The 18511-nt window shown below is 49.6% G+C and overlaps 1 pseudogene; it reads right to left on the bottom strand.

The window, feature by feature from the left end:
* Nucleotides 1-18511, bottom strand: part of LOC129327048 (zinc finger protein 208-like) — a 114371-nt pseudogene that overhangs the window by 23893 nt on the left and 71967 nt on the right.

Consider the following 18511-nt stretch of genomic DNA (forward strand, 5'->3'; position numbering starts at 1 on the left):
TTTTCCCTGCTTGCCTTGAACCCAGTCTCGCGGAGGAGTTCCAGGACTTCCCTAGTGATCTGGTGGGCTAATTCTTCCGTGGGGGCGTGGACTAAAATGTCATCCACGTAGCTCAGTACGTGGGGCCTCGAGGAGGGTTGGAGGCGTTCCCACATCTGAACCACATGGGCATGACAAATGCTGGGGCTGGAGTGGAATCCCTGGGGTGTCCGCTTGAATGCGTATTGCTGGCCGCGGAAAGTGAACGCGAACTTGTACCAGCAAGACTCATGCAACCGGATGGAGTGGAAAGCATTGGCCAGGTCTATGACCGAGTAGAACCGGGACCCAGCGGCAATGGCCGTTAGGATCTCATTGTACTTGGCCACAACCGGGGCAACTGGAGGGGTGGTGGCATTCAGGGCACGGAAGTCGACCGTCATTCTCCAGGTCACTCCATCTGCTTTTAGAACTGGCCACAATGGGGCGTTGCAGATGGACTGCATCGGGAGTATGACGTCCCACTCAAGGAGTCCTTCTATAGTTTTGGCTATCCCTGCCTCAGCTTCCGCTGGGTACTTGTACTGTCGTTGGGGAGGGGGGTCCTTTCCTTCAATCAGGACGCAGGCGCCCTTCACTATCCCACACTCGGCCTTGTCTGTCACCCACACTTCGGGAAAGTCCTGAACCCAGGGGTCTCCTGTGATGGGGGCGAGAGGGAGGGGGGCCTTAAGGGCTGCGCACCGATGGATTGCATTGACGAAGTCTGGGCCTCCTGGGATGCGCCACAGGAGCCCATTTGCTAGGTCGATGGTCAGTCCCTCGGCACGGAAAAATGGCATGCCCAAAAGTCCATCGTCTTCTCCCCGGTTTGCGCATGCCGAAATCCGGGTGGCCAGGTTCCCAACGGAGAGGGGAATATCCTGCCAGACCGGGGATTCCTGCATGCCGCCTCCAAAACCGGCGAGTTGCATGGTTGTGGGGGTCTGGGTGCCCTTCGTGACTAAGGTGGGCCGGAGTATGTTAAGTGAAGCTCCGGTATCTATGAGGAGAGTGGCAGGCTTCTTCTTTTCCCCGGGAGTCCCGATCCCTGCCTTCACTGTCGGTCTCCCCCATGTGTCCGGCTTTAGTTTGGCAACTATGCCCACGGAGGGAGACTGGGACTCGGGGCAACCCTATTCTGATCCTGCACACTGGTCGGTGAAAGCGGCGCTTCCTCTAAAGGGGTTGTTGGGGCTCGGTCGTTCCCGGACCGCAGCTATCGGGGGACTCGAGAAGGGAGGGTCCGGCGGTAAAGGGGGCGCCGACGGAGGTACTGGGGGCTGCTGCTGGTCTTCCCATTCCATGATCGCCTTCATTAGAACGGACGTGGGCTTCCCATCGAATAGCTCCATGTTCGCTCCAATGTTTTTGAGGCGCATCCATAGCTCCCAACGGAGGGAGTCCCTGGACTGGGGCGTGCTGCCACGGTCCCGGTAGCCCTCGTGGTCGCCCTGCGATGCTCCCCAAGCGTTAGACTGATCTGGAGGCGGGTAGACCTGATGATTGTACGGGTGTGATGCTCGCGAGTGAGAAGGGGCTAGGGGCGCCTCCTGTAATCGGGGCTCGTGGGGTCCCTGCTGGGAGGAGGAACTGTAACTCGGGGTGGGCGCAAAGGAAACTCCCGGGCGGTAGTCCCTTGGTCCTCTTCCCCGGTTAAAGCTACTGCTCCTTCCCCTCAGGATCCCTCCCCTTGCCTCCGGGTACGGGCTGCGTCCCTGCGGTCGGTATTGAGAGTGGGGGCCATGATTGGCATAGGTGACTGCACTTATCGGCTCGCTCTCCTTTCTACGAGAGGCCGGGGACTTCACATGGCGGATGGCGCCGGTCTCTCGCAACAGGCCAGCAATGCTCCTGATGCGGGATTCCAGCTCTCCCCATGTAATGCTCCCGGGCTCGACTCCTGCTAGGGCTAGGCGAGTGGTACTGTTGAGCCCATCTATGACTGCCCTCCTGAATTCTAAGTCGTCGAAGTCCGGCATGTCGCTCAAATCTAAATCTACTTCGTCTGCTAGTTCGGCTAGGAGCTGTTTCCTGGCTAAATATGCCTCTGGATCCTCTCCGGGTTTTTGAGACTCTGCAATATACAGGGCTTTTAAACTCTTGGTGGGCCACAGGAAGGCACACAACTCTTTCATGGCACCATACTGACTGCGAGTGGCTAGTCTCCTGTTAGAAATGTATGCATTAAGAGAGGTGACTATTTCGGGGCTGGCACAATGGCGGGCCAGCTGAGCTACATCGGAGCCACTGGCAGAGGGCTGGGACATGGTCACGTGTGCAAACCATTGTATAGCTGAGTCTCGGTTCAGGGGTCCCATGCGGTCTGCTATGGCTTGGAGCTCATCGGGCCTCCAATTGCGGGTCTCCTTAACTATTCGGTCTGTCTTCCTGCCATCATCGTCTGTGGTGACAATTTCTTTAGTAGCTATTGGATGGAGGGGCTGTGGAGCTTCCTCGGGCTGGGACGAAGGGGGTGACCAACTGTCGGTACTACCTTCGGGGAGGGCCAAGAGGGCTGAGGGGTGCACGGCGGAAATTACGGCCTGTTGCATCCCCAAGTGTCGCTTCAGGGCCTCTAGCTCCCTCTTACAAGCTGAATGGTCCGCGGCTGCGGTTTTAGACTGGTTGTGGTCCGCCATGAACCGGGCGGCATGGGTGAGCTTAGTAATCTCCTCTTGTCCCTCAGTTAATGCGTGCTCAGCCATATCGGCACGAGCGGCGGCCGCTTCAGCCTTGTGCTGGGCGTCCTGGAGGGCGGTAGTTAATCCCTGTTTCTCTAGTATGAAATTGACGCGTTCGGCGCGCCACTCAACTGCCTTTTCCTCATGTTCTTTCTCCTGTTCGGTTAGCTTGGTCCTGAGAGTCTGGATTTCTAGGCGCAAGGCGTCCTGTTCTCGTTTGGACCTCTCCTCTAACTCCTCCTGTGTGGTTTGTAACTTACTAATTAGGGACACGCTGTCCTGCAGGGCAGTGAAAAGTGCCCAGGCTCCATATCTGTCCTTCTTGCTAGACCTAGGTTTCTCCTTGTCACAGAAGTCCTGGAAGGCGCTTCTAACTATCTGGAGTGGGTCGGGTCCCTTGAAGGAACCGGCTTCCCAAGGGCAATCTCCCTTCTTAACTAGCCACTTCTCCAGGCGGGGCACGGTGGGGTTTGCCCGGTACATCTTGCTTTCGTTTAAGGCTGATCACGGGGGAGGTTAAAGAGTGGATCAGCGACACCAGGGGTGGGGCGATTAAAGCTGCTCAAGGGTTTTAACAACTTCTTCCTCTCTATGTTCCTTTTGGGAGGTTTATCCTTCCCTCAGGTCCTCAAGGGCTTTTACCAGGGGGTTTTAAGGTCCTACTTTTAGGGTCACAAGGGTATTTTTAAGGGTCCTACACTCAGTTCTTCTCCACCGGGGGAGAAGGAAAAATTCCTATTCCCGTTTCAAGCTTGCCTACAAGCCACGGGACCAGGAAAAATTTACTGGCTCAGAGGGTGCTCTCAAGCTCTCTAAGCCCAAGAACCAAAACGCTCAGTGCTCCCAAGCCTCTGCTCAGAAGCCAAAGCTCAGGGGTCTCCCAAGCCTCTACTCGGAAAACCAAAGCTCAGGGGTCTCCCAAGCCTATACTCAGAAAACCAAAGCTCAGGGGTCTCCCAAGCCTATGCGCTCAGAAAACCAAAAAGTGTTCCCAAGCCTCTGCTCAGAAACTGCAATTAAGGGGTCTCCCAAGCCTCTGCTCAGGCAACCAGAAATGCTCCCAAGCCTCTGCTCAGAAGCTGCAAATGCTCTCAAGCTCTCTGCCCAAGAACTAAACTCAAAAAGTCCCCAGGCCTCGTGCTCAGAGACAAACGGTTAAACTGTCTCCAAGCCAAGACCAAAAGACTACAGCGCTCAAGGACTGCCTCTGCAAGTCCCCAAGCAAAAGTGCTCAGGAGTAAAACTACGGTACTCCTAAGCGGAAAAAGCGCTCAAGAGTTCTACCAACTCTCAAGCGAAAGTGTGCCCAAGAGTCCCACTGACTCCCAAGCGAGGTGCGCCCACGAGTCTGACTTAAAACTCGCAAGCGGAAAGGCGCCCAAGAGTCTAACTTAAAACTCTTAAGCACGGTGCGGCCGGCTGCCGCGGGGCTTCAGGAACCTGGCTTTAGATTCCCAAAGCTAACTGACTGAACAACCAAACGGACTAACAATCCCTTCACGTTTCCTCCGGAGCGGGGATTGAAGCCTAAGTGCTGGCAGGAACGGGGTATGGACGGACTTAGGAGAGACGGGGGAGGGCGGAAAAGAGTTTTATATGTGCTGCTTCAGGATATATATCTATAGAGCCTACTTCTGGGATCCCACCCACATAGACGCGTTTAGGCGGCCCGGAAGGTGGCCAGGAACTTCACCAGTTCAGAGGTCCTCACCCACAGTACACCGGTTATAACGGCTGGAGGGCCTCGCGGTGCACCACAAAAGGCAAGTAGTCCAAAGCTGGCTGAAGGAGGAAATGGGGGAAAAGCCAACCCACAAGATAGAATTGCTCGCTAGAGCCACACACACTCACACTTTTAATTCCCTGAGCTAAATTGCGCTCTTTACACTGAGGTCTGGAAAATTTTCCTCTAAGTCAGTTCGCTGAAGACACGCGTGTCGACTCACGTGTATTCACACGAACTGGGTTATGCCCGCATTCTCCACCAGTAAACTGTTACCAGAACTGCTCTTTTATTATAATGGGGAATTAGCTGCAGCAGTCTGTAACTATTAATATTAAGCGAGGATCATAACCTATGTTTACGGAGGTCCCGATCCCAGACACTCTAGTGAAAAAGAGGCAGACAAGGAGTAAGGTCCAAACACGTGTATTGAGTGTAGCGTAAGCCTAGCTTGCACAATCATACAAAGAACATACAAGGTCTAAGAAACATAGAGTATGAAATACAGAGACGTTCGCATTAGCTGGTTCCCAACGATGATAGGGGGAATACTCACTTATCCTGGAGCGAAGCAGAGACGCAGCAGCGAGGGTGGCCCAATGCCAGCACTGGAACCACAGACGGACAGCAAGGAGGTCTGGATAGGGAATGGCCGAGGCACCGAGTGGTCTGGGAGACCAGCTTAAATACCCCAAAACGTACCCTGGGGCTGGTGCTGTACTTGGTGGTTCTCACAGATTAAAACAAAGGGTCTAATGGGCTACTGAATGGCTTGGATGGGCCACTTTGGTAATCAGATTGTGATAAGTGACACCTCAGGAAGAGGGGACAAAAGAGGGAGGGGGAAATCCAAGTGGGCTGAAAGGATGTTCCAGCGGACAGGGCTTGTCCTGATGTCATCAACTTTGGAATGCGGAGGTTTCTTTGAGATGCATTCTTTAAGTGCTTGGGATGGTCGGCACTTAGTTCCTTCTCCGGGGCGGCTCCTAAGATATGCAGAGCGGGGCGAGGTACTCTCGCTGCGGACGTGGTGTGCCCGCTTCACCGAAATGGCTTCTCAAAGCAGTCTTCTTCCCAGGGTCTTCTGGCTGCCTGAGAACATGGATGCCGGCTGGGCATAGCTGGGGCTGGATAGCAGGCTGCCCGGTAGCGAGGGCAAGCTCGGCGACCGGCTCGCGGGAGGCTCCAGACGGGAACTGACCAGGGAGCGCCTAGCCAGGCTCGCTGGAGGTTTCCCCGGCTGGCGCCCGGCTGCTAGCAGCGGCTTGGGCCCATATGAGGCAGGCTTCCATGGAGGCAGGGGGAACAACACTTTAAAACACAGTCCAAAGCAGGGAACAGGCACGGTCCGTGGCAGATGGCAATGCAGGCACGGGGAACACAGTCCAAACACACACTGGGAATTCCAGATACAGGTCAGGGCAGGGCTGCCCAGGAAGAGAGTCCTTTGTGCAGTTACCCAAACATGGAGTCAGTAAACTACACAGTCTATTGCAGCAGCAAGGTAATTGACACGCAGACAGGAAACTGACACGTGTATCAGAACACACACGTGCAAAGCAATCTTTGTGCAGCAGTGAAACAGCAACGCAGGAAACTTTAGCACAGTTCATGGCAGGCTTCAAAGCAGGGGAGGGGGCCTACTTGGCAACAGATAGATAGATAGATAGATAGATAGATAGATAGATAGATAGATAGATAGATAGATAGATAGATAGATAGATAGATAGATAGATAGATAGATAGATAGATAGATATTTCAAGCTTGCTCCTCTGAAGAATGGCCCATTCTCAGTGGATTGCACAAAAAATCTAGGTCTTTTTTTTAATCCCAGGGACACTGAAAATGAGAGTTTGAATTCTTCTGCCAGTAGAACTTCCAACACTTCTGAGGTCCCAGATTACTGCAGTGCACAGTAATACATTTTATTTCCACACTAGGGCTTAGTACAAACCCCAAACTGGATTTTTAAGTTTTTCTCTGCTAACAAAAGACAGGCAGGAAGGAGGAAATCAACTGATCCCAAGCACTGTCCCTCTTGTCAAGGGCTCAAATGAGTGCCGGTTATCAAAGATTTGGAAATGCAAATGGCCTCCAGGCTGAAGACAATGGCGGGAATCTGTCACCTAGAAGGAACACGATTTGGGTCTATGAGGGGCTGGGTGGCAAAGTCCCGTGGCCTGGAAGGGGGTCTTTTTTGGCTGATTGAATCTGGGGATAACCTACAGAAAGGAGCTCTCATATTGAGTACCATTTTGGATGGTTGCCATGGCCACATGTAAACAGGTAAAAGGCTGGCTGCCAGGACAATGATTCCAAGGCAATGAGAAGTGTTCCAAACACTGTAACATCTAAAGTAAGGGTCCTACCAGAGAATAAGATCAGCTAAGGGAAGTGCAGAGTTCTCCGTACCACTTAAACACTGACAGTTCAAACATGCTCTGCAAAATGGCCAACAGGAGAAGGGACGCAGTTGGTTGGTAGATCACAAATTTCCTGGAAGTGTGCAAGTACGGTAAGCTCTTCCAGTTGGTTATGAGTCACTGGAGAGGAGATGTATGGGCACTAGGCAGAGCCTTATAAAGCAACACGGAAGGGAAACTGGGAGCGCTCATCCTCTTAATAGGTAGTTCTGAAACTGACCAGCTAGTGGCACTGCACTGCTGAGGAAATGGCATGAGAAAACTTCCAAGATTTGTGCAATGTGGGAGAACAATGAATTGCCAGGTTGAGACTTGGGATGACTGCTGGTGCCTACATGCCTTGGAGGGCTAGGAGAGGTCTGTGAGTCAGTGGCACCATTCCAGCCCTATTGAATTGAGACCTAAAACAGAAATCTCTGTTTAGAGAGCCTGTTAATTAGCACAAATGATTTCTATGGGTTCTTCTTGCTCATACTCTCCCCACCAGGACACAGAGACTTCTTGTTAGGGTTTAATGCTAATTCTTTATTGATATAAAAGCCTACTCTTCTTAACAAGCAGGATATCAAAATGTGAGTTACTATTAAGATAGAGCCAGTAAGAATAGAACAACTACCAGTTACATGGATTAATTTACTTAACATCTCTCAATTAAATCTTAGACTGATTTATATTAGACTTCTAATTACATGCACTTTCCATAAAATCAGTAAAAACATTATAAAATCTCAGTTAATTACCATACAAAAATATAATAGTTTCCCAGATGGCAGCAATCACTGCTTAGCTAATTAAAACAAGGTGGTGGACAGCTCTAATGGGGAGGTTTAAATTGTTCACCTCCTCCTCCTCCAGGGCTGGCAGAGGCCTGGCCCAGCCTCAACCATATGCCTGGCGGAACATCTCTTTCTTACAGGCCTAGTGGAAAGATAGCAAATCATGCTGAGCCCTAATCTCAATGGACAGAGTGTTCCACCAGGTTGGACCGAGAAGGCCCTGGATGTGGTTGAGGCCAGGTGGGCCTTCCTGGGGCCAGGGACCACCAATAGTTGTTTTTCTGCTGATAGAAGCATCCTTCGGGGCATGTATAGGCAGAGGCGATTACGCAGATATGTTGGTCCCAGTCCGCACAGGGCTTTATAGGTTAATACCAAAACCTTGAATCTAATCCAGTACTCCACTGGCAGCCAATGTAGCTGGCGCAATATAGGTGTTGTGTGTGCCCCACCTGGCACTCCTGCAATAACACACACAGCTACATTTTGAACCAGGTGTAACCACTGTACCAGAGTCAAAGGAAGCCCTGCATAGAGCAAGTAACAGTAATCCAAATTACACGTGACAGTTCCCTGGATACTGTAGTTAAGTCACGGGTTGAAAGCTAAGGGACAAGCTGCCTGGTCTGTCGTAGATGAAAAAAAGAAGACCTAGCAACCACTGCAACCTGTGCCTCCATTGTCAGGGAGGCATACAGGATCACCCCCAGGCTCCTAACCCAAGGCATTTCATTACTATGAAATCATTGAATTTTCAATCCGCACACAAATAATTATAATGTTCTTGTTAAGCACAAACTTGTGCCTTCGGTGTCCCTCTCGCCAATCACAATAAGGGACACACACCACAGAGTCCTGTAGAATGAAGCAATATATGATTGTTTAATTAAACAATGGAGGAGCAATTTACACAGGAGTAGATGGTCTCCTTGTGTCCAAAGCTCATCGAAGCTACAAAGCAGGGCAAAGCATTTAATACCTTCGGGTTAATTATAATATTAGTTATCTTATTGGCTCGCAGAATGCAGAGGTCCCCCATTGGCATAGAAAGTGGACCTCCTGTCTTGACACAAGTGTCTAGGGTTAGTTTGATTGGAAGAACCGCAATGTTCCCTCTAAGCCATGCAGTGTTGTGTGCCAAAAAATTTTTTGTGAGCTGAAACCTGCACAAAAATTTATCTTGTGAGCTGACTTGAATAAAAGTTTTGAGAGCACCTTAAAAAAAAAAGATTGCAACCTACAAACATACAAGAATACAAATATACAAACAGTTGACTATCGCACAAAGCAGTTTTTAGAAGTTTATAACCTTCAACGGAGTGCCTTGTTTAGTAGCAACAAGTAGTGAAGGAATGGCTGCCTCAGAACAAAAGCTTATAGTCACTCTCTTCTTTGTAGTGCTTTAGTAATGCTGTCTAATCGTACAACCGTACAATACATTTTTAAAAGTTGCTGCCCCTCCAGCACTATGTTAGTACAAAGCGACCCACACACACACACACAAACGCTCGCTCTATGCTGTGCAGTGTTGAGCCAGAAGTCAACTTCCTGAGTTGAAACAATAACTTGTATTTCAGTTGTTGTGTGAACATGCCTCCTTTTTTCTAAAACATGTATTTCAGTCTACATACATACAAACATAAACCACAAACTAATTTGCTAGATTCAGAATATGCTAGTGATAATTCTGAGTCTTTAAGGGTGACTGTAGATTGTGTATGTCCGGATCTCTCTAGACTGAAATGTAGTTAAGAAAAGCTTTGAAAATACATAGCTTTGATTGGAAAATGTATTGTCGAAGGCTTTCACGGCCGGAGAACGATGGTTGTTGTGGGTTTTCCGGGCTGTATTGCCGTAGTCTTGGCATTGTAGTTCCTGACGTTTCGCCAGCAGCTGTGGCTGGCATCTTGGTGCTACACCTCTGAAGATGCCAGCCACAGCTGCTGGCGAAACGTCAGGAACTACAATGCCAAGACCACGGCAATACAGCCCGGAAAACCCACAACAACCAGTATACAGGTGCTTTGAAGAACCTCAACAGTAACTCTCTAAAGCAGCGTCTCCTCCTTAGTCCTGTGGTGACCTCATAGCCATGTTAAATTCCTTACCTACTGGCCATAATTCAAAAAAAGAAGGAAGGAAATAAACCATGAAAACAACCAATAAGACACAGGGAAGCAGCTAACCAATCAAAGGGTCATGTATACAGTGCATGAGCACAAAAAAATAAACTCACGGACTGAAAGGTCTGTAAAGGAAGGGAGAACACACATGTAAGGAAGGTCCCCATTAAAACCTGTAGAGAGGAATGACTGTCCTGAATGGAAGAGTCCAGTAGCACCTTTAAGACTAACCAACTTTACTGTAGCTTAAGCTTTCAAGAATCACAGCTCTCTTTGTCAGATGTCCTGAATGCACTGCTATCAATGCTGTTTTCTGGAAAATGCCTGAGACATGCAAGCTGGCAGCAATTGTTTTAAAAATACAAGCATATTTAAAAATCACTTAGAATTAATTGTTCTTGACTTTGCAAGCACAATAGAGGTGTTTTGTAATAAAGAGAATAGTTCTACATTCTGGTTTATTGTATTTTTAATGGATCAGCACAGAAATGTAGAAAGATTAGTAAAAAGCATCATACCCTGGAGATAACTAGCTGCCTCCCAGACATTTACCAGAAATACCCTCAAGGAATGCATGAATGCATAAGGAACGCATAAAGTTAAATATCACAGAATGCAAGTCCCAAAAAAGATAATCCCCTCTCCCTACACACCAACAAGAGCAAAAATTAAGCTGCTTGGTGGACTTCTCCTCCAGCTCCCGCTGCCAAAGCTGCATGGGTGCCCAGTGCCACCCACCGCCACATCCTTCTCCAGCTTCCAGTAGTGGGATTAATGAGGCTTCTGAGACTCCCTGCTCCTGCTGCCGGCAAAGAAGCTGCATGGGCCACTTCCTTCTGCAGCTCCTGCCCGGTCTCGCTGCCAGCAAAGACACTGGCTCCCCAGTCCCACTGCTGGCGAGGAAGTCATGTGGGCTGCAGCTTTCAACAGCTCCCCGAGTCTGCTCAGCGCACGGTTCAGAAAAGCCGCACGCAGGACAGGAAGTCTGCTTGGAGGGCATCTGCCTGCTTCTGCAAACGCTGCTGCCACCTCCTGCAGCTTCTGGAGTTTGGGGAGAGAGAGAGGCCAGGGGCAACTCTCTGCGCTGGGCTTCTCCCCTTGTGCGCCGCCCACTAAAAATTCCTGCGCCGTAGCGCAGGAGCGCAGGTTCCCGGGAACGCTGGTCAGCACATAATTGGAGAAATTGCAGGATTTGCAATTTCTTATCTGTCCTTGTGCCTGTTCCTCTCAGAAAGAACATCTTCCCCCTTCTCTTGCCCACCTCCTTTTTGCCAATGTTACTTTTGACGGCACCCTGAAGTCTCATCTTGGCAACCTTGGGGCTTTCAGAGAGCTGGGATCCGTGGGCGGACAGGAATGTTCCCCCACTTCTGCAGTTTCTCTCTTTCTCAGCCTTGAGAGAGAGGCTACTAAAATTGGCTGACCTAGTTTGCTACATTAATCAGTTCTTACAAAGAGCTCTCTTGTATTAAATCCTATTAGAATCATATAGAATAATATAACATTTGTGTGACATTTCTACAGGTGCATCTCTACCTCATGTTGCAAGCAGTATATTGTTTAGTTCTCAGTTCTTACAGAGTTTTAACATGTTTAACGTACATTCTTCTTTTTGGTCCTCTGTTCCAAGTGTCATATTCTTGCAGGTTGCATTACAAATACTACAATGGCTCCTGGGCATAGAAAAAATGCATATAATAGTGAAAGGCATAGAAGTGGTATATAATACTGATAGGCACAGAAGTGGTATATGAAATCCCTTTCTTCAAATCCATATTCTTCATTCTCACTTAGTTCTTCATGAGATTTCTTTCAGCAAGACCCTTATCATTTATCTGGGAAGTATTTTTTATACTACTCAATCAATCAATCAATCAATCAATCAATCAATCAATCAATCAATCAATCAATCAATCAATCAATCAATCAATCAATCAATCAATCGAAATAAATTTATACTAATTGCTATATGATACTTGATGAGAAATTTAAGATTCTTCACACGTGACAACAATATCAAATTATGATTGGTTTTAGATTTCGTTAATTATTCGGACTGTCAATCAGGCGACATTCTACTTCTCCAAAAAGTCATACTATGTCCAGCTGCAAGATAAGTTATATAAATCATTAAAGATGACAGGAAATGGGGGCGTGGTATCAACGTCTGAGAAGATGGATGCCTGAGAGCTGAGCTCTGTCCCACCCTGCTCCAAATTCCTCTGAAATCCACATCTTAACTTAATGAAAATCACCCCCAGACATGGAGAAGCACAATGAGAAGACTGAGAAGCAAAATGGCACCATTGCAAAGCGTCTGCAGGACTTTTTCCCTCCAACCCAGGCCGAGCAAGCAATTGCAAGCAAAGCAAGCAACACAAGCAAAATGCAGCTGATGGGAAATGAGGTAGGAGCTCTAATGAATACCCCTCCTGACTCTGATTTAGCAACTTTATTTGCAAGCATGGAACTTAATATCTTAAATAAAATGACAGATCTTATAAAGCCACTCTCTAATCAGATAGCTGACCTTCAAGCAAAAATGAATAATGTTATTTAAAAGACTGATAATGCACTAACTCTTTGCAATCTGAAATATGCACTATGCAACAAGAGAAAGAAGAGATGCATTAAAGAATTATAAGCCTGGAATTAATAGTGTGCCAGCAGAATCTTAAATTTAGGGGGGTGAATGAGGAATTTACATCAAAACTAACAGCGCAATCCTATGGCCGGCCCCAACGCCGGCGCGGCTGCACTGGTGGTGTGGCGGCGCCGCCGGGCCAGATCCTGTGCCAGCAAAGTGTGGCCGCAGCGGCGCCCGCAGCAGCGCAGAGATGCAAATTTGGAGAACCAGAAAGTGTTGTGGGCGGGTCTGATGCACGGCCGCCGCCAGGCGCAGCCAAAGGGCGCTGTTCCTGACAAGCGGCAGGGGGAGGGGCCAGGAAAGGCGCAGCCTATGGGCAGCACGCGATCCCGGCCAGGCCCCAGAGCAGCAGGCAAACCGCGCCCATGCCGGCAGACTGCCTCGGCTCGTGCGTCGGGCGGGGCTCGCAGTTGGGAAGGAGAGGGGTGGGCGTGGTCTGAGGAGCCTCTCCCCCGTTTGCCCAATGTAGCACCAAGTCCGTGGTGGCCGTGTCCAGAGAGGTTGGCATGGGACTGGCAGGCGCCCTGCTATGAGGAATCCAGGGCAGCAGCCAGTCTCTGGCAGCAGGGGACAGCCCCCAAGTGGCGCCGAAGGGGAGGGCTGGCCTGAGGCTGCCACCAAGAGGCAGACACAGCGGGCCTGCCCCCTCATCCCCATCCCAAGGCAAAGAACACAGACACCCATTGCACAGAAATCAGCCTTTACTATTATATCATCCCACCTCCCCCAGCAGATGTGAGGAAGGGGAGGCGTGTAGGAGAGCCGCCTGCGCAGCAAAACACCCCACCCCACCCCCAAGGCGGCAGCGGCGGTCACCGGCGAGGCCGGCGGCCGGACCCCCTTGGCCGTCCACGGGCCCGGCCTCTCGCACGCAACTGGGCCCGAGGGAGGGGTGCCTCTGGGGCGGGTGGAGCTGCTGCAGCGCGTGGGGCCAGAGGGTCGAGGATGGCGACGAGCCGCCCGAGCAGGGCTTCGGCACGGGCTTGAGAGGCACGGAGCCCTTCCCCCACTTCCAGTACCGCAGCCATGAACTCCCGGCCGCGGTTGTTCGCCTCCTCCCATGCAGCGTGCACCTCGAGCCGCTCCCTCTCGATCGCCGCCCACATTGCGGCTAGTGTCGGGGGAAGCCGCTGGGCAGGGCGGAGCCACAGGCAGCCTCGGACACACCCCTTCCCTCCCAACAACCACGCGGTGTTGGTGCGGAGGCCTCGCAACTGCCCCACGGGATTGGATGCGAGGCAGGACGCCCTGGGGTGGAAGGTGTTGGAATGACCAATGGGGCTGCTGCAGACGCCCGAGGGGCTGGACCCACTCTGGGAGGCGGCCGCTCACGGGACTGTGTTGCTGGGGCTGCGGCTGCGATGGGGGCTACCCTCCCCAGGCGCGCGAGACCTCCTGCCCGGGATATGGCATCCGCCTGCCACCACCCTGGATTCTCCACTGGTGGGGCTAGGGTTCCAGCGAGCGGACCGTTTCCCCTGCCATCTCCCGCCCCCTTGCAGCGGCAGCTCGCACCACCCTCTCCCTGGCTTATCGGGTGCCAGCTACTCTCCCCACCAGGGATTGATCCCCCTCCCCGCTCACATGACCCGCCCCAACCCTCTACCTGGCCATAGATGCAGGGGGGTTAGCCATGTTAGCCTGTGGTAGCGAATTCAAAAAGGGTCCCGTAGCACCTTTAAAACTAACCAATTTTATTGTAGCATAGGCTTCTGAGAATCAAGTTCTCTTCGGCAGATGGGTGGTACAGACACTGGTCAAATACAGAGGAGGAGGGGGGGAGGAGGGAGGGAGGGGGCGTTACTGTGAGGGGAGGGAGGGGGCGGGGAGGCAAGACGGGGTGTGTCGGATACATTTGTGGCAATGTGCAGGTGGAGATATGTGACGGGAGTGTTGGGGGAGGGGCGGAGGACGAAGTCAGACTCGCAGACACAGAAGACAGTTGTTGTACATCTCGTTTTATTGCACTGGAAAGAGCGGGCTTGCGTTTAGGCTGGCGAGGGAGCCGGAGCATTCCACACAGCCCTCCTTCCTGCTCGGAGGGGCAGGGCTGGGATGCAGGCCGCGGCGCGACGGTGCTTCCTGGGCTGCAGCCAACCGTCCATCAGAGATGTTTGGGGAGGGCGGGGCGCGGGGGAGCAGCCATGCCCTGGACGTGCCTGCGGGAGAAAAAGACACATGTGGGCTTTCCCTCATTCTACTGCTGAGGCAAGCCCCACACTCCGCCATCCGGGGGGGTTGCACATGGTCGAGGGCAGCAGCTGATGCCTGACAGTCTGGCGAGGATGCACTCGGCCTTGGGAAGCCTTTACCTTTATGGGAGGGAATGAGCTGGTCACAACAAACACCTTGTCACATGTGGTTTTCGAGGCGCCTGCCTCTGAGGCAGCCAGGGGCGGCCATGGTTGCCCCCCACCCCTGCTGGGCCTCACCCAAAGCGGCAAGTGAGCGGGTGGGTTCAGGTGAATGGGCGGTTTGCACTAATCTGCGGAACGCCCCCCCACCTCCTCCTCACCTGTCAGCGCTCCGTCGGTCATCACCAGGTGGGAGCGCCAGAGTCAGGGCACCTGCAAGGAAACGGGAGAGCATGCGGTTAATTTGCAAAGTGTCATTCCCTTCTGTCACGGAAGGGTTAGTTTGTTTGTGCTTAGTTAGAAGCAACTAGCGTGCATGAGTCCAGTTAGATGTTGAGTCATTCTTTCTATCACGGTAGAAAGGAGTTAGGCAGACATTTGCACCTCTTCCCCTTTACGAGAAGTTCCCCCACTTTTTCGCAAAGTCCCCCGAGTGCATTCTGCGCCTGCCAACGTGAATGCCCTCAGCCCGTTTCGGTTTTCAAAGGGGCAATGCCACTCAGCACACGGGCAGAGCCTCCGGCAGAGTGCTCACTTACCTGGGGGTTTGGGCGGCGCTGGCCGGATGTTTTGTAGGGCGGGTTCTCAGATGATTGGGTGCAGAGAGGGGGGCTCGTCCACGCCAGGCGCGCACGCTGATTGGTCCCCGGGATAGTTCTCATCCTATGCTCCTTCGGGCCATAGGGGCGGGGCTGGGCGCTCAGAGAGGGGGCTGATTTTTCGCCGTTCCATGGACGCCTATGGGCTACGCCTTCTTTTTCCGTGGCGTAGCTTTTTTGCGCCGCTGTGGGCGTTCCCGCTTCTGGAGGAGCTTAGGGAGCGGACTAACTCTGACCCCGCCTTGTTCCCCGCCCCCCCTGCGTCGGCGTAGGGCTCTACGCCACTCCCGCGCCGCCGCCCGGGCGCCTGTGGCTTGCACCGGTGCTGGCCCGCCGGCGGGCCAGCGCCGCGTCCCAGCGCGGGCGGAGGGCCACTTACGCGGGCGTAAGGGCCAGATGCGCCATCGCAAGCCTTAGTTCGGTTCCTATTCACTTTCCCCGCCCTTCTTAGGATTGGGCTGTAAATCTATCTTCGTTCCTAGCTAAATGGCTAGCCAGTTTTTTGCAGCCAAACAAAAGCACTCCATTAATTTCCAAAGCTTACCGTGTGGGACCCCAAAAAGCAAACAGGAAAACTCCAAGGGATATTATAGCTACATTCCCAGATTGGGAAACAAGAAAAAGAATTCTGGAGATTGCAAGAGAGCAAAAAATGCTTAAGTGTAATGAAGCCCAAATCCAGATTTTTACAGATCTTCCCAAGAGAACAAGAGATCTCAAACTGACTACCGAAGCATTACGTGCAGCAAAAATAAAATATAAATGGATCAAATACTCTACACTTTGTGTCCAATTTAAAGACAAACGTCTTTATGCATCAGACCATGAATCAGGACAAGCTTTACTGCAGAAACTGGACATTACCTCAACTGACCTATCAAAATCTGCACAAAAAAGAAAACTCATTCAGCCACCTACTCCTCATAAAGGAAGCAAAATTCCAGTTAGAAACAACTGAGCCACAAAATGGAAAGCATTTCAGAATCAAGAAACACTGATTTTTTTCTTTCCTTAGAAGCTGTATAAGTGGGGAAGGGGGAACAATCAAAACGTAGAAATCAGAGTTTAAAATGTAACAAGCAGTTTGTGCTACCCAGCAGTATTGAGGTTTGGGGGGAGTGGGGGGGAGCCAGTTTTCTCTTGCTCCCAGTAATGACAGCCCATTGACGTTGTACTTTTGTTCAGCAGACCCAAAGGAGGATACTTCACATAGGGTCTCTCAGAGGCTGTACATATATCACATTTTTAGGTTTAGCATTTGGTATGTAAATCGCTTGCAATTTGTTGTTAATTTGAGTTCAATAGTTTTTGTGGGGTGAAAAGGGGGGAGGGAGGTATAAACATATCGTTATTAATATTATATAGCCTTTTAGATGGGTGGTGGGTAGGGGGTAAAATTTTCACTGTTATTTTATAGATAGATAAATTTCTTTTTTAAGGGTTTTTGTAAGAATGTAGAAATTCCTTTTTCATAGGACTAGAGAGAGTCACAAGTTTATAAGCCCTACTAAATGTTGCACTGTTGCTAATTGTATTACTCAGTTATTTAATCTGGCTTCCAGTATCTTTTGAAAAACTAAGCAATCGTTATACTGCTAGTATAACTAATCTATCAAGTTTAATAGGAACTGATCACTAATATTGTACTATCATAAAATTAATAATCTGTTATTTTTATTACATTCACCGTTTAATATGTTGTTTGTTTATGAAAAAAATAATAAAAATAATAATAATTAAAAAAAAGATGACAGGAAAAGTTAAGTGAACAGATTGTCATTGGTCCATTCTAACAGCTAGAGAAACATTTATCTGCTACTGCCCACTCTTTTTAATTGAGAAAAAAACCAATGAACACCGTGCTGTGAAACTGGCAAATAACAATGCAAAGTTTAAAAATGTTTAATTGTGTGTGATCTCCTTTCCTTTCTCGTACACAAAAAATAAATCATCTACAAATCGCCTAAAAATAAAAATAGAGTTCTGAAGGGATTGTCTGAAGAGTAAAAATACTTCTTCTCACAATCATTCTCAAAATCTGAAATTCTAAAAATGCTTCTTCTCAAAATCAAAATCATTCATAAAGATATTGGCCAAACTTGGTGCACGAGGACTGCCCATAGCAACACCTCTACACTGAAAATAAAAATCATTTCCATATCTATTTTTTTTCTAATATGATATCCAGTAATTCAAGAAGATTATTCATGCATTTTTTACACAGCTATTGTGAAACGCGACTCTGAGGAAGGCACTGAAAAGCATGATATAACCGGATGTGCGTAGGTCGTGTGTTCATTAACAGCATTACAGAAGATAAAAGACTGAAACAGTGGGAAGAAAGTTTCCTGTATACTGAGAATGACTTTCACTTGATTGTATATCTGCCTGTACACGCCACACTTTAATTTGTTAAGTATTGTAAGAAAAACTTTGCATTATTTGCCATTTTCACAGCACAGTGTTTATAGTTTTTTTCTGTATTTACACCATGGTCCAGTTGTAATCTTTCACTATTTGTAATGGGCTGTCACAGATGGAAAGAACATCTGTGTGGTGATACACCGTGGTAGAAAAATCTCCATTAAAGTTCATATAAAGTTCACCAGAATACACTTGTATTGCTAAGGCAAGCTCTAAGTCATCTTTCCATGAGACACCACGCTGTCTTAAGGGGCTTAGGTTGAAAGCAGTGTCACCTTCTGTAAAATCCTAAGCAGGGTTACAGCAGTCTAAGCCCAATGATTTCTATGGGCTTAAACAGGCCTAACTCCGGTTAGGACTGCACTGCCTGTCTCTGTGTATCTTTGTTTATTCTGAGCTTCCTCTGGTTCAAATAAAGGGTCTTTCATAGAACACTGTTTTCAGGTTCTTGTGTTAAAACTGCCACAACACACCACACACACACAGCAATTCTTCTACCTTTACATACTTTTGTTGCAACCTCCCCTTGCTTACGCTCTCTCAGTCAACTGTGGATTAGGCTGAAGGCTGAGGTCTTAAACTCCCTGCCTGTCTCTCCCAAGTCATTTAACCAAGATTTAGGCCAGAGACATGAGCCAAAACACAAAATACAATTTTGTTTCATATAACATTTCCCCACACTTCAAGCACTGCAATGGTTATTATTCTATGAATTCTTTGATATGAAGTAAGGTGTGCA

This window comes from Eublepharis macularius, chromosome 4 (genome assembly GCF_028583425.1).
Source record: "Eublepharis macularius isolate TG4126 chromosome 4, MPM_Emac_v1.0, whole genome shotgun sequence".
NCBI lineage: Eukaryota > Metazoa > Chordata > Lepidosauria > Squamata > Eublepharidae > Eublepharis > Eublepharis macularius.